Raw genomic sequence first — 16,349 nt, forward strand, 5'->3', positions numbered from 1 at the left:
GTTGGCTTATTGCAAGCAGGCCAAGACCTTTTTATGTCTACAGACATTTGGGGAAGGGTAATGGGAGGGCTTTGAGGAGGTTGGCATTGGGGGGGGATATGAGTTTTAAAGGCCATTTTAGTGTATTTACTGTATTTTAATTCTGTTTTAAAGTAAAGATAAGTGTACTCGTGTCCAACTCTGGGGGTTGGTGCTCATCTTTATTTCTAAGCCAGTGTTGTCTGTAGACACCTCCAAGGTCATGTGGCCGGCATGACAACATGAAGCGCCATTACCTTCCTGCCAACAGTTCCTGTTGATCTACTTGCACTTGCATGTTTTCGAACTGCTAGGTTGGCAGAAGCTGGGGCTAACAGCAGACGCTCACTCTGTTCTGCGGACTCGAACCGTTCAGCAGCTCGGTAGTTTAACCTACTGCACCACCACGGACCCATACATTTGTGTTTTTACCACACTGATATTTAATTTTTTTAACTTTTGTATTGCACCTTTTGAACTTGTTTAGTGTGGAGTGTTAGCCGCCTTGAATTCCCATTGGGAGAAAGGCGGGGTAAAAAGATAATATTATTATTATTAATAATAATATTAATAATAATAATAATATAGATGTGGGTGAAACATCAGGAGAGAATACTTCTAGAACATGGCCATACAGCCCGGAAAACAAACAACCACCCTGTGATCCCGGCCATGAAAGCCTTCGACAACACAATAATAATAATAAGTAAAAGTGGAAATTTCAATATCATTATGTCTCAATTTGTGTAAACAACACAATTATAATGACACTATAGGTTGGTGTGATAAAGTCCAATATCTCCGATCACTTTTCTTTTCTTTTGGGCAAGGCCCCATGTAAGCCACCCCGAGTCCCTTTGGGGAGATGGGGCGGGGTATAAAAATAAAGTTATTATTATTATTATTATTATTATTATTATTATTATTATTATTATTATTCATTTCAGGATATCCAAGTTTCCAGACAACCAGTCTTGCACTATTCAAGCACGTTGTATCACGTGATGGCTTTGTTAAAAAATGAATATGGCTGCCCACCTCCCAGCCAATATTGCTTTCTGTATGCTCCAGCAAAGGCCATTCTCCTCCTCCTGGATGATGATAGCTTCAAGAGACCTTTCATCGTGCCTTGATAACATTCACAAGTCCTGTAGTATTCACCTTTGGCTCAGCTAAATGGTCCACTTGTTCTTATAAACTAAGTTGCCCCCCCCCCCCCCCCTGCAACCTGGATACATCTCTACAATTGTAGCTTCAGTGACATCATCAGTGTAAGTAATACCTTCTTGTATGTTAGGAGAACCTAAGATTCCTATTACAGCTGCCAAATTTTGATATTAGCAATATATTGGAAAAAGAGATCATTGGAAAAAGAGACCATTGGGAAGCTCTAGTCATTAAACCTGCCAACTTTACTCCTTCATTAAGAAATTGGGAATTTGCTCCAAACATATTATAGCATTAAAGAGTCTTCTACCTCAGACCAGAAGTCTACCTAATTCAACATCTGTTTTCCACAAGCAGCAAACCAGATTCCTCCAGACAGCCCACAAGTACCAGCTTGAGGAGTGGCCTGATGAAATGTATTTCAGGTTCATTCACTGCTTTGCTACAGATACATTGAGGGCTTTGCGTCTGACAGTGCAGAAAGAAAAAAATGCACCCTATAATATGTGAATCAGTTTCTAGTTGAGATTAAGGTAGAATTTAGCAAAGTTACTTTTTTGGACTTTTCCCCAGTATGTTCTTGCTGGCATTGCCATGCTGTCATGGGGGATTCTGGAAGCTGTATCCATGAAAAGAAACTTTTTCAATCTATGGCTTAGAGAAAATGTAGGAAACAGCATGGACAATGGGACAAGTTATATTTTGTTCCCATTGTGGGTGCTAGTGATCAGGTCTTGCTTTTGCTAATTGCAGGAGCCAACTTTTAGAAGGAACATGGAGGACAATATCACCAGCCGTAGTCCGATGGAGAGGCAGGTGAAGTGCTGGCATTTCTTCAGCAACAAAGCAGATCAATGACCAAGTGCTTGGCTTCCTAGCAAGCAGAAGTGAGAGTTTATGCTATTTGGTATATTTCATATTCAAATTGCCTAGTTTAAAACCCTTTCCATGAGCTCCTCTGGGAACCAACTTATCTTTCACCCTGTCGTGAATTTCATTGCCCTGCCATTGATGAGTCTTATTTCAGATAATATAATGCCGTCTTTGCGATCTGAGGATTTATACTGAGGCTGAGCCAATTGCTCTAGGCTCCTGCTGTTGTTTGCTTATTAATTGCAAAGGGCTTTCAAAACAGCAAGTGTTATTTTGGAAAGTTGCATGGGGCTACTTTTTTTTTTTTCATTCTTTCAAGCCTTGTTTTCAGAGCTCATTTTCTTCTGCCTGCTTATTTTCCCCAAAGAAGCGAGATCAGAAAAGCTGCTAGTAACTGAGAACCATCAAATGAAAAGCTTTCTATACTAGTAACTGCTGTCTATCATCTGAAAGCAGTTTTTAAAAAAGACCAAACAAAAACCCACCACAGATGCTTGAATATTTCTGGCTTCGAAGAAGGTATCTATCTATACAAGAAGAGGTTATTGTCACATTAGATCTCTTCTTTCCTTTTCCGTTTTCATCCCTCTAGATTCCAGTGCTGCTGATGACTATCTTCCCAGTTTACAGACTACATTTATAAGGCGCGTCAGACTGGAGAGATTTCTGGCAAGTACATCTGCTCACACCACCAGCTTGCTTAGGCTGAGCAGAAATTTGAACCCTGTTCCCTAGAGTCTTAGGGCCACGCTCTCATGTCTGGTCATCTTGGATGGACAGGATAACAATTGAGCTGGAGCTGCTGCTGTGTTTATGGCCATAATGCCTTAGAACATCCCATGAACCTCAGAGGTTTTGTTGTTATTTATTCATTCAGTCACTTCTGACTCTTCGTGACCTCATGGACCAGCCCACACCAGAGTTCCCTATTGACCACTGCTAACCCCAACTCCTTCAAGGTCAAGACAGTCCCTTCAAGGATAACATCCATCCATTTTGCTCTTGGTCTGCCTCTCTTCCTTTTTCCTTCCATTTTCCCCAGCATCATTCTTTTCTCCAAGCTTACCTGTCTTCTCATTGTAAGGCCAAAGTACTTCATCTTTGCCTCTAATATCCTTCCCTCCAGTGAGCAGTCGGGCATTATTTCCTGGAGGATGGGCTGGTTGGATCCCTTTGTGGTCCAAGGCACTCTCAGAATTTTCCAACACCACAATTCAAAAGCATCTATCTTCCTTCACTCAGCCTTCCTTATGGTCCAACACTCACATCCATAGGTTACTATGGGGAATACCATTGCTTTAACTATGCGGACCTTCTTTGCCAGTGTGATGTCTCTACTCTTCACTGTTTTATTGAGATTGGTCATTGCTCTCTTCCCAAGAAGTAAATGTCTTCTGATTTCCTGGCTGCAGTCTGCGTCTGCAGTAATCTGCATGCCTAGAAATACAAAGTCTGTCACTGCCTCCATGTTTTCTCCCTCTATTTGCCAGTTATCAGTCTGGTTGCCATAATCTTGGGGTTTTTTGATGTTTAACCACAACCCAGCTTTTGCACTTTCTTATTTCACCTTGGAATCCTCATAGAACTGACCTACTTCTGCTTCTTCAGCCGCTATGGTTGGGGCATATATTTGGATCACTGTAATGTTAAATTGCTTACCTTGAAATCAAATTGAGATCCTTCTATCATGTTTGGGTTGTTTCCAAGCACTGCTTTCAGAGATTTTATCAAGATCTTTAATTTCCACATCTAGAAGTATAGTGGTGTGTTGCTTGCCAAATGCAATGCACTCCATTCTGTATTTTCCAAATCCAAACTGAAAAAATATCATAGGCAGGCATTTCATTTTGAGAAAGAAACAAAACAGATTACTATGAATAGAAATATGATATTTCATCTGATGCTCAGTTTGACAAAATTTTGTCCTGAAATATGCAGGAATGTAACGAAATAGATATGCACATGGTGGTGTGAATGTTGAACATTTTGGCAGGAAAAAAACACACAAAGAAAGCCCTACAAATTAATGCCAATGCTACTGTGCCAGAACTTGCACTAGAAGGTAAGTTTTACAACTCTTCTATGGTATTGGCAGATAACATCATTATACATGCTCCGAAACAAACTGCCCTGCAGGAATTCTTTGATCAGCTTCAAGAAGGTCAGCATTTCACTAATATACCCAGCTTGTCTCCAAAGACAGACTATTGGAAGGCTGTGTTGTTGCACAATGAAAGCACACTAAGAGAAAGGGACTCCCCCCTTACTCACATGCTGCTACCCACTTCAAAAGCTCTCAGTCAAATCCTCTCCTCCCACCTAAGAAGATATGATTTCTTGCTTTGGATGCCTTTGATGTTAACATCAGTTTGCTAGCTAGCCTACACAGAGCCAATTTAGATGAAGAGGGGTTCACAAAATCCCCCACCCCAGCAAAGAAGACAACTGGTAGCAAACATCAAATTAATAATCCCGTTTTGTTTCTCAGGTGAACAGCAGGAGTGGAAGATGCACTACTGTAAGAGAGAAACAACTTCCTTCCACTAGCTCCCTTCTTTTGTGACTTCCCCAGAGACTTGCTGACATGATATGTGTGGACATAAAGGCAGGGGGAACATACCGCGCTGTCCATGTATCCACACAGAAGACTTTGAACAGAGCCTGAAGGGCAAATTGGACAGCCCAAGACACAAAGGAACAGCTGCACAGATTAAAATTCTTCCCAATACTTTTTGACATATTTTATTAAGACAGCATTCTTCGATTTACTCCTTAGTGAAGACATGCTGCAGCCAACTTAGTGTGGGTATTACGGGGATAAATATATTCAAGTAATCAGTAGTACAAATTCTCATTTGAAAAAGGTAACTTGAAAAGTGTGGCAGGCAATGCTGATCTATGGAGCCATTTACTTCTGAGGCTGGGCTTTGAAAGCTGTTTTGAAGTTCACTTTGGTGTGCATTGTTGTCCCATCACTCAATGCAAGAAGTTATGTGTATATATAACTCATGTTGCTTCTATCTCTGCCTAGGTCAAATGAAATTCAAAATATAGTAGTGTAGGGGAAATTAAGAGTTGGAAAAATTAGGGAAATGCCCAAGACTCTAAGAAAACTTGTCGTATTTATTTGTCCTATGGAGTTCCACTGTCCAGTTATCTTCAACTTTCAAGCCATGACTTGGTAACACTAATATGTGACATAGACTGAACCCAGGAATAGGAAAAATACGCAAAAACATTGGTGTTCAATGTGTTGTCAAAGGCTTTCATGGCTAGGATCACAGGGTTGTTGTATGTTTTCTGGGCTGTATGGCCATTTCCCAGAAGTATTCTCTCCTGAGGTTTTGCTCACATCTATGGCAGGCATCCTCAGAACTTGTGAGGTCCTCACAACCTCTGAGGATGCCTGCCATAGATGTGGGTGAAACGTCAGGAGAGAATACTTCTAGAACATAGCCATACAGTCCGGAAAACATACAAAAACCCCAACATTTGTGTTGCATCAGTGCGTTCCAGAACTCTAGGGGAAAGGCAGAATATGAAATCAGAAAATATAGAAAAATAAATAAGTAGGTCAGAACATCCATAAAAAGGTTCTTTCTATATTCCACGCTGCTTTGCTATTCTTTAGGTTCTCAATTACAACAGAAGTCTATGCAGAAGAATGAAATGTTACATAAGAAGCCCTCAGTTGTGTGCCGACTACCCAGAAATGTAAACAAAGGACTTGTGTGGTTCTTAGGCATTAGGTCCTCAACAACAAAATTCACTCCTCTCTTCTCTCTCTTCCTCCTTGACATATGGTTCAGAATTTATATTTTTAGAGGTCTACAGTTACATTATTGACACAAAACAAACTGCTAAGTGTGGTTAGAGGCAGTCGAGTTTTATTTTATTTTGGTCCAAGAGGAGACATATAAACCTGAGTTGTGGCTCCAGAAAACAAGAATTGTTCTTAATGAACTGTCAAGAAAATTCTGGCTGATATACAATTTGGCAGACTCTACAACCCATACTGTTGCACAACACTGGGAAGCTGTTTTACTAGATGAGTAATGAACTGCTGAGTGAAGAGTATGGAATGATTACTTTGTTAATATGAATTTGATGTACAGCACATATGAATACATGTGTGCTATGCACACATATATGCACAAATATATTAGAAGAGTGTACGTGTATGAGAGCATGAGAGCAGTCAGTTAAAGTGCTGCAAATGTGGAATGCAGCTGTGATATGCTTGGCATAACTAACAACTGAGTGTGTCCCTGCAAAGATGGAATCAAACAACTTTTGCACAAGAAGGTTTAAATCTGCCTGATTTCTGGTCATAAATCAGGGAAGGACTAAGTTCTCTAAGCTGTTGGTGACTACAAAGGAACTCCTCTGACAGGTGCTGTGGAATATACATGATCCAGCCAAAAGCCTCTTCAATCACGCCATTTGTGCATGTGAGTTCACACTCATGTCACGCCCACTGGCTTTATCTCAAGATCAACTTCTGCATGCGTAACACGATATTGCTACTGTGCTACAGGTGCATCCTGCATCCACACATTGGATTGTTCCAAAACACCTGCCTAACTGTACCTACATTTATAAGGAAGGCTTGTTTACCAATATTTCCTTAATTGCAATACTGACAATGATGAAAGAGCAGTGCAGCCTGTGCTTTCTGAGTCTCTTTCTAGGATTTCAGTACTGAGCAAAAGTGTTAATCCAATGTCACACTGAGTGTGACTTCCATATTTACTTCCCCCTGTACAAAATTCTTACCTAGCATAGCATCATCCAAATGTTCAGAACTAAAATTTCCATAAACTCTGCTAACATGGTCATATGTCAGACATGGTGGAAGGTATAGTCCATGATATCAGGAAGGGACCTGTTGTTGCTTTTCAATAGCCTATAGCTGCAAGCAAGGCATTTCTGATGTTCTGATTAATCTATTCTTTGAGAGAACAGATGCATTGGATTTTCTTTGCAGTAGATGTAAGATCCAACCTGGTTTGATCTTTAGAAACACAACTGTTTTAGTTGGCTTTAGAAAACGTGACCCGCAGAAGAGAAAGTTGAGAGGTGACATGATGCCATGTTTAAATATCTGAAAGGATATCATGTTGAAGATGGAGCCACAGAACTAGGACACGGAAGCATGGATTCAAACTATAAGGAAAGAGGCCTCACGTAAATGTCTGGAAGAGCCTCCTGATGGTGAAAGCTGTTCAACAGTTAAAAATGCTACCTCTGATTGTGGTAGTCTAGTAAACAGAACTGGGTGTCCATCTGTCGAAAGTGCTTTGATTGTGTTTTCCTGAATAACGGGGGTTGGACTGGATGTCCCTTGTGATTCTATAGCACATTCTTGACTCACCAAGTACAGTAGAGTCTCACTTATCCAAGCTAAACAGGCTGGCAGAAGCTTGGATAAGCGAATATCTTGGATAATAGGGAGGGATTAAGGAAAAGCCTATTAAACATCAAATTAGGTTATGATTTTACAAATTAAGCACCAAAACATCATGTTATACAACAAATCTGACAAAAAAGCAGTTCAATACGCAGTAATGTTATGTTGTAATTACTGTTTTTATGAATTTAGCACCAAAATATCACGATATATTGAAAACATTGACTACAAAAATAGCTTGGATAATCCAGAAACTTGGATAAGCGAGGCTTGGATAAGTGAGATTCTACTGCAGGGGTCCCCAAACTAAGGCCCGGGGGCCGGATGCGGCCCTCCAAGGTCATTTACCTGGCCCCCGCCCTCAGTTTTATAATATAATATTTTATATCAGTTTTAATAATATAATATATTGTATATACATATAATATTGAAAATAATATTATGTTACACAATATAATACTAATAATAATACCATATAATAATATTAATTATATGTTATATATTACATATAATATTACAATATAGTGGTATAGTTCAATATAGTAATATATAATGCTAATATTGTGCTATGATAATAATATAATATATTGTATGTACATACAGCTGCTCTGAGTCCCCTTCAGGGTAAGAAGGGTGGGATATAAATGTAGTAAATAAATGCAGTAAATAAATAATTAATTTTAGACTTAGGCTTGGCCAAAGTCTGAAATGACTTGAAGGCCCACAACAACAACAATCCTAATTCACTTGACTATCTCATTGGCCAGAAGCAGGCCCACATTTTCCATTGAAATCCTGATAGCTTTATGTTGGTTAAAATTGTTTTCATTTTTAAATATTGTATTGTTCTTTCATTGTTGTTGTTGCTGTTTTGCACTACAAAAAATAAGACATGTGCAGTGTGCATAGGAATTTGTTCGGTTTTTTTTCCAAATGATAATTTGGCCCCTCAACAGTCTGAAGGATTGTGGACCGGCCCTCTGCTTCAAAAGTTTGAGGACCCCTGCACTACTGTATACCTACGGATGCCCTGTCATCACAATCGTATATTTAAACTACGGTAATATGCTTCTAAGATGTCAAACAATAGCACCACTCAAAATGCTCTGTATCTTGTCCAAGAGTCTTGTCCTCATGACCACCTTATTGGCATTATGACTGAATTAAAACCAAAACAGGTCAAAATCATGCTTTGATTGCAAGACAGATGAAATGATACAGACTTATTGCACTTGATACACTAAAAAGCTATAGCTTTTTACTCTTTTTCAGGCATTTGTTTACAATTCAAAGACACTTGCAATAGAGTTCAAATACAGTAATTATATATTTTGAAGGCTATATGGCAACTATATATTTAAAAATCTTAGAAAATCATATTTTTATTTACCCAGTTAGTTCTGCATACATAGTTCCACAGGAAAAGAAAACCAACCTGCTTTGATTATAGAAATCCTGCAGCTTTTTTTTTACTGAGGCTACAGAAAAAATTCTTTTGGATCCCAACTTCTTGGGGATTTGGGGAGTTCGCGTAACGTTTCCTCATTTTGAGAAGTAGAACTCAAAACAGGACTGAAATGTGAATATTCATTCTTACGTAATTATAAATACAGACAGTCCCCAAGTTACAAATATCCAACTTACAAATGACTCATAGTTAAGAAAGGGGGCGAGACAAAAGGAAAAGAGAGAAATTTACCCCTAGGAGAGGAATTTCACTTCTGGAAGAGTTATCATGGGGAAAAGGTGTCTCAAATGAAGCTTTCTCTCTAATCCTTGTTTCCAAAACAAGCCAAATCTTTCAAAATCCAATTATGATAGGGACAGAAAATGAGGTGAAATCTTCTGATCAGGGTCACTGACAGCAAAACAAACACCACAGGGATGTTAACCCTTCCCTATGCTGTTTAAGGCTAAAACAAAATATATATTTTGACTGGAGGTACCTGTTCTGACTTACAAACAAATTCTATTTAAGAACAAACCTATTGAACCTATGTTGTTTGTAACTTGGAGACTGTATTGCAAAGAGTTACAACTTGTTGCACAGTTCACTGTGTGGCATTTTAGTCAATCACAGCTTTTAAAAATGTATCATTCAGATTATAATTATACCAGAGTTTGGAAATAGCACCTATTTATGAAGAAACTCAGGGAGTCCTCTGGCCACCTGCTGTCCTGAGCTTGGAAAAGTTACTTTTTTCAAGCACTGGCCTATATAAAATTTGCATGGAAACAAGTCCCAGTGAAATCAAAGTATATTTGACTAATTAGATTTAGACTTGCACAGTAACACTATAACCCTGGAATAACTTCCTGGAAATAAGACACTTTGAGCCAATCAGGACTTATGCTTGAGTTTTTACAAATCTAACTTTGTACAACTTTATTGTACAGCTATTTTTAAAGAAAAAAATGCTGTTCTGTTCCATATGATTTAAAACTTCCTTGCTTTCCTGTACTGCTGTTATACATTTATCATTACCTCCTTCTTCAAAGGATAATGAGGGGGTCTGTCAGCTAAAGAAATAAAATGAAAGCAGGATAAATAAGCGTGTGCCTAGTGTTTGGTTTGCAAAGGCAGGAGGAGCAGCCATTCCCAGCAGCTTTCTGCAGGTGTTTGTGGGCCATGTGTGCCTGCTTCTGCATTTTCTTTAGCAAGGCCGAAGTGGGACTAGAGCCAGGAAAACTTCTGAAAGGAACCATGCCCTGCTACTTCCAGTAGACTGCCTCCACACAGCAGGTAAAAAAGAGGAGGCACAGCTGGAGACAGACTCCAGAGGTCTATATAGTTCTTCAGTAGCATCGGATGAACATGATTCAACTTGTTTTCAATACAGCTAGGAAACTAACTTTTTCAGAACTCTGTTGCTTTCATTGCTATTTGTAGTGTCTCTCAAAGAATTCATGGCTGTTTCTTGTTGTATTTTTGTTGATTGAATTGTTGTTGTGTGCTTTGATTTGAGACTTACAGTGATCCTATTTTGACTCTAAAACAGTGTTTTCTTCAATTGGTTGGTATTTTCCATTAGTTTTATTTGAAAGAAAAATATGTACAATAGTAGTATTATTAATAATAATACCGTAATTATCATCTTGCCAAAAGATTAGTAAAGTGCCATTTAAAAGTAACTTTTACAAGTAACTAAAATGTCACTTCTTACAAATTTGCTTTATTTTTGCTCTTTATGTTACTTTTGAGATGTAATTTAACTACACACTTGTTTTTATGGTGAGTCTTGAAGGCACATACACACACAGATTCACATGGGAACAAAGAATCTTGCGGGTAGTTGGCTTATTTAATGTTTAATCTTTTAAAAGCTAGGAGTAGAGTGTTCCCTTTCTAAAGAAAGGGAAGTGTTGCAATTTAGAGATAGAGCATAAGCTTTGCATGTAGACGGCTCCAGGTTCAGGCACCAGCATTTCCAAAAAGGTTGGGAAAAACTCCTCTCAGAAACCCTGGAAAACTACTGAGAGTTAGGGTTTTACTAAGCCTGAAAATGATGGCATTCATTGATGCTGAACTTTAAAAAACAGCTATCATTTCAGTCATTTGTAAAGTCACAATTAGACTTACAACCTCATTTCATATTCATATTAACAATTGTAGTTCTATTGTTAAAACCATAAACCTCAGTCAACAATTTCCAAATGCTTTGGAAACTACCTTCATTTGATCTTTCTGTTTTCAATCTAATCTTAGTATCATTCACAGTCAAATACTTATTTTAAAAAATGAATTTACATTGAAATGTAATGTTTTGCCTAAATACAGATAGTCTGATTTATATTTAGTGTGCCGTGCGATACTTAAATTTAGCTGACTAATAGCTTATTGCCCCTCTTGAATAAAAACGTAGTCAATGATTGATCATTTCGAGGAGTATTTTAAGTTTATAATCCAGTCCTCCTCTAGCTGATACTCTCAAAGTGCACTGGACTACATCTCCCACCATCCCCAGACAACATTGTCAATGGCTATTCTAGTTAGGAATAAGTGTTTGCCTAGTATTTATGGGATGACACACCCCCCAAATGTCCTGATTTCGCTAAGGCAGCTGTTTTTAAGATGTTATGGTTTTTCTTCTCTTCTATTTTTCTTTCATTTGTCCTCAGCGTACTTAAACTGCTGCACAAGTTTAAGAGTAGTTCACACTCAAACTTGGGCCCCTTCCACACAGCTGAATAAAATCCCACATTATCTGTTTTGAACTGGAATATATGGCAGTGTGGACTCAGATATCCCAGTTCAAAGCAGATATTGTGGGATTTTCTGCCTCGATTTTCTGACCACACTGTAATGTTGCTTGACCACATGTCTCCTGCCTTTCATCATTAAAAGGTTTATTTTATATATTCTTGACATAACCAAAGTGAGATAGATTTGGACAAAGGTATTCCCAGGGAGCTCAGTGATTGAATGGAAATTTGCATCTGGACGACCCTTAGAGAAATCCAACTCACATTGCTTCTGTCTCTGTGATTTAATCCATTACAGTTGTGCTATGAAATAATATCACCATTTATATGAGCAACATATATATCATTAAAACTAACCTACTGACAACAGTGTCTATAAATCTACAAACCACCATTTTCTTAAAAGATTGGGTACTTTGGAGTTTCAAGAATATCATAGCAGTCAAAACACAGCACATTGAGGTTTTTCCCTTTGTAATTTTTTTTGCTTAATTTTTTTTCTCTGAGCTTTGCAGAAGTCCTTTACACTTCAAGATCTAAAAAGAGTGTAGGCTGGGTATGTGGTAAGGGGAAGAAACGATGTTATCATAAAGAAAAGCTGAGTGATTTCATCTTTTCTAGAATCTGACCCTATATTTCTAATTTCGATGTATCTTGTAGGAAAAAGGCATTTTGGGGATTCTAGCTGGGATGAGGAAAGGCTTCAAACTGCTAGCTATGAGTAGGTCTGGGTTCTGGGCAACTCCAAGATTTTACTTTGTCAATTTTCCAAAAACAGAGATTCATAACCTTCCCAATGGAGATTACATTTACAAAAAAAGTAAACTATATGCAATTAATGCATGTTTTCATCAATATACAGATAACATTCAGGACAGAGTTGGGAATGGGCTCCAGGTTGTTTGACTGTAGTACTGATCATCACCCCCCACCACTGTCAGTTCTGTGGACTGTTGCAGTCCAACAACAACTGGGTTTTCTCCACTGCTGTTGTAGCACATAGGCTATCTTTCCATACTGTAAATGCCAGGGCTCATATTTCAGACATTAGACTGGGATTGAGCAACTTTAGAAAGAGTGGGCAGCAATTTTCAATTAGCAGGATCTCCTTGGGCCTCAAAACAAGCAGAACAATGAAGCAGTCCATCTCAGATTCTCCTTTGGAGGTTTTGAAACAGAAGCTGGATGTCCGTATCTCAGAAGTGCTTTAGCTGTGTATTCCTACATGGCAGGAGGCTGGACCAGCTCACCTTTTCATGATTCTATAAATGATCAAAACATATCTATTTAGATTTGTGGGCTTTGGGGAAATGGCAGCTTGTTTTCAAATAAAATCAATGTTCTGGAAACAAACGATCCCATTGGGGCGAGCCATCAGAAGATTAGGAGTGGGAGGGAATCTCCTTGCTTTGAACCCAAAGAGAGGCCAAGAGAGTGTCAAATATTAAATCAGGGAGATGATTCATTTATTTATTTTATTTACAGTATTTATATTCCGCCCTTCTCACCCCGAAGGGGACTCAGGGCAGATTACAATGAACACATAAATGGCAAACATTCAACAGACAATGCCAACAGACAAACAACATACAGTATAGACAGACACAGAGGCATTTAACATTTTTCCAGCTTCACGATTCCGGCCACAGGGGGAGCTGTTGCTTCACCGTCCACTAGTGGCTGTCCTTCCTCATTCCTTTCCTCGTGTTTTGCTGGCAGTTTTATGGTGTTGTAAATTAGTTAAATTAGCCTCCCGCATAAAGCGTACCTAAATTTCCCTACTTGACAGATGCAACTGTCTTTCGGGGCTGCATAGGTCAACAGCAAGCCGGGCTATTTAATGGTCGGGGCTTAACCCGACCCGGGCTTTGAACTTATGACCTCTCAGTCAGTAGTGATTTATTGCAGCTGGTTACTAGCCAGCTGCGCCACAGCCCGGCCCTTTATCAATTATTGGTTTCAAAGAATCCAATTATTGCAACTAGGATGTACTGGTGTGTGCATTGATAGAGGAGGGCAGGATTAGGCCATTCCTCCTCTCTAAAAATAATTCTGCTCCCCAAGTGAAAACTTTCTTTCTGTCCCTAAATTTCCAACATTGCAGTGTTTGAACATTTAGATATACAGGCATACCTCAGGTAACAAAGCCTCTGACAAGGAAGTTTAATTTTAAAAAGCCCCCCCCCCTCTTCCTTTTGTTCTGTTTATATGGAAAGTTTTGTTTTCTGATCTCTTGTTTTTTGAAACATATTGAGAAGATGGCAAAGGAGGAGTGGAGAAAGTTGTCCAATGTTTCTACTTTAGGTGAGCCCACTGCAGCTGTGTGTGCTTATGTACAACAGAAAGAGCAAAACAGAAAGAAACAGAAAAAAACAAGCTAATGTGCCTCAGCAACTACTCTAGCATGTTGAAAATGAATAGATTTTTAGGTTTTGCCACCAAAATTACAACTGTAAAAGAAGTGGAAGTTCTTGAAAGTTTTGTTAACTTCTGTAAGGCTTCCCTGACCTGGTTATTTTTGTTTTGTTTGTGCATAATAGTAGCTTTGAATAAACAAGTTTGCTGAAACACATTGAAGCACTTTTTTTGTAATGTGGGGACCTATCTCTCTACTTTCCATGTTATTTTTGTCTGTGGCAACCAAAGTTTCTGTCAAAGAAGTAATGCCTAGGAACACATCTGAAGTATATCTGTATGTTATGGGCGCCAAAACAAAAGGGACAAGTGAAATTAACAAGTGGACGAGAACACGGCAAATATGAGTTCTAGATTACAGCGATTTTCAGTGTCTCATTCTTTGCAATGCTAAAAATTTAGGACTGAAGAAAAAGTTCCTGGAGGGGAGATTTCTATAATGGGGTAATGCTCTGATTTTGCCCTCCCTGTAACTATACCCTGCTGTCAGCCCAAATGTTTATCTGATCATGAACATGTGCTTCACTTTTGACAAGGAACAGTCTTAAAATATAAATACAAGAGAGTGGGGTTTTTTTCTTTAGGAATATGAGGAATTTCTCTCCTAAAGAGCATGCATTAAAATAACATTATTTCAGAGAAAGCAAAGAAATGACAAATGCATTATGATCTTCCCGCACAATCCCACACCTCCAGTCATAACATTTTACAGCTGTTCAATCAGCTGGCAAAACGGGGGAGGGGGGGCAGTAAAATCCTAGTTGATTGGACAAACCTGTTGGAGAATTTGTGAGAGAGTGCTACTTTCCTTTTCCACCTTCTGATGAAATTGGAGATCTCCATTTCACACTGCTGTCATATTACACTGACTATGTTTGTATACTTGTAAAACTAGTGGGGAAAAGAGCATACATTAAAAGAGCAGCCATTAAAATTGGGGATGGGCTTTGGTACAGCAGCTTAAACCACCAGCTGCAGTAAATCTTGTCAGGCGAAAGGTTGACAATTTGAAGCCCGGATCAGGGTGAGCTCCTGACTTTTAGCCTAGCTTCCACCAACCTAGTGGTTCAAAAGCAAAATGTGAGTAGATAAATAGGGATTGCTCAAAAGCAGGGCGGTATTAAGGTACCCTTAAGGAAATGCCAGGAAAATGCTACCAATTCGATCAAAAGGAGGAAGTTACGAACAAAGCTCTTCGGCAGGAAGATGGAGTTACAGCACACACCCTCAGTGGCTGGAACCGAGCACAAGCTGCCATGAAGCCGAACATGGGAAAAGCCTATATACCTCTAAGTTAAATTGTCTGTCTTGTCTGTGTATAAACAGCATTAAATGTTTGCCGCATATGTATATTCTGTGATCCATCCTGAGCCCCCTTCGGGGTGAAAAGGGCAGAATATAAATACTGCAAACAAACAAACAAATAAATAAATAAATAAAATGTGCTAAGTGAACTAATCTAGGTCACATAACCATGAGCATAGTATCTCAAGAGTCCTTGATTACATACACGGGAATAGTTGATTCACAGCAATGCTGAGAGAACAACCTTGAAACAGCTTTTCTGAAATATCCTCAAGACAGGTACCTGCCATTAGTTGCTCCCTCTCAGCTAAACAACACTTTGTGACCTTCGCTCATATTGTATGAAGGCTTGAAATTATTGGCGTGAAAGGTAATTTGCCACCAGTATGGATATCTGAATATTAGTTCATTAGTTTATCACTTTGATGTAGCTGACAAAATAAATCTTTTACACTGATCATGAATAACACATTGTGATACTTTTAATTTTTCAAAAAATCAATTATAATTGATTACAAGGGTCCCAAATGCCCCACAACCCCCCAATTAAAATGGAAACATAGAAAATAATGAGTAATGTGAACTTCTAGTCATTATTCAGCCCTTGAATACTGATGGTTTTAACCAGTTCAATTATGACTTTTAAAATAATGGTTTAAATTAATTAGATGTAACTAATTAAGCTCAACTAATTATTTTCAAATGACATCATGGACACAATCAAGCTTGTATCTATTCCATGTTTCCATTTTACATCTGCAGGAGAAATAAATAAATATCTGCATGCAAGAGAGAGTGAGCACGATAGAATATGAAAATAAAAATAAAAAGCAATCTACCATCCTCTGAATCATGGCATGTAATTTCTGCAACTTTCTAAAACAGAGCTCATGCTCCCAGACTTTAACGCAAGCTGACGCAATATCCCTCAGTACCCACTAGTCAAGGACATGGCTGA

General features: G+C 38.7%; 1 long non-coding RNA gene across 4 annotated transcripts in view; it reads right to left on the reverse strand.

Moving 5' to 3' along the window:
• LOC103280578 (uncharacterized) overlaps positions 1–16,349 on the reverse strand; it is a 248,778-nt gene that overhangs the window by 96,483 nt on the left and 135,946 nt on the right. For 2 of the 4 annotated variants that reach the window (XR_001730880.2, XR_010002940.1), the window contains exon 6: positions 3,718–3,874. The exons of the other annotated variants lie outside the window; for them this stretch is intronic. This is a non-coding gene — a long non-coding RNA (uncharacterized LOC103280578). The remainder of the gene's footprint in view (positions 1–3,717; positions 3,875–16,349) is intronic. 4 annotated transcript variants of the gene reach the window in all.

The sequence above is a fragment of the Anolis carolinensis genome, chromosome 1, assembly GCF_035594765.1.
Source record: "Anolis carolinensis isolate JA03-04 chromosome 1, rAnoCar3.1.pri, whole genome shotgun sequence".
In the NCBI taxonomy this organism is placed as follows: Eukaryota; Metazoa; Chordata; class Lepidosauria; order Squamata; family Dactyloidae; genus Anolis; species Anolis carolinensis.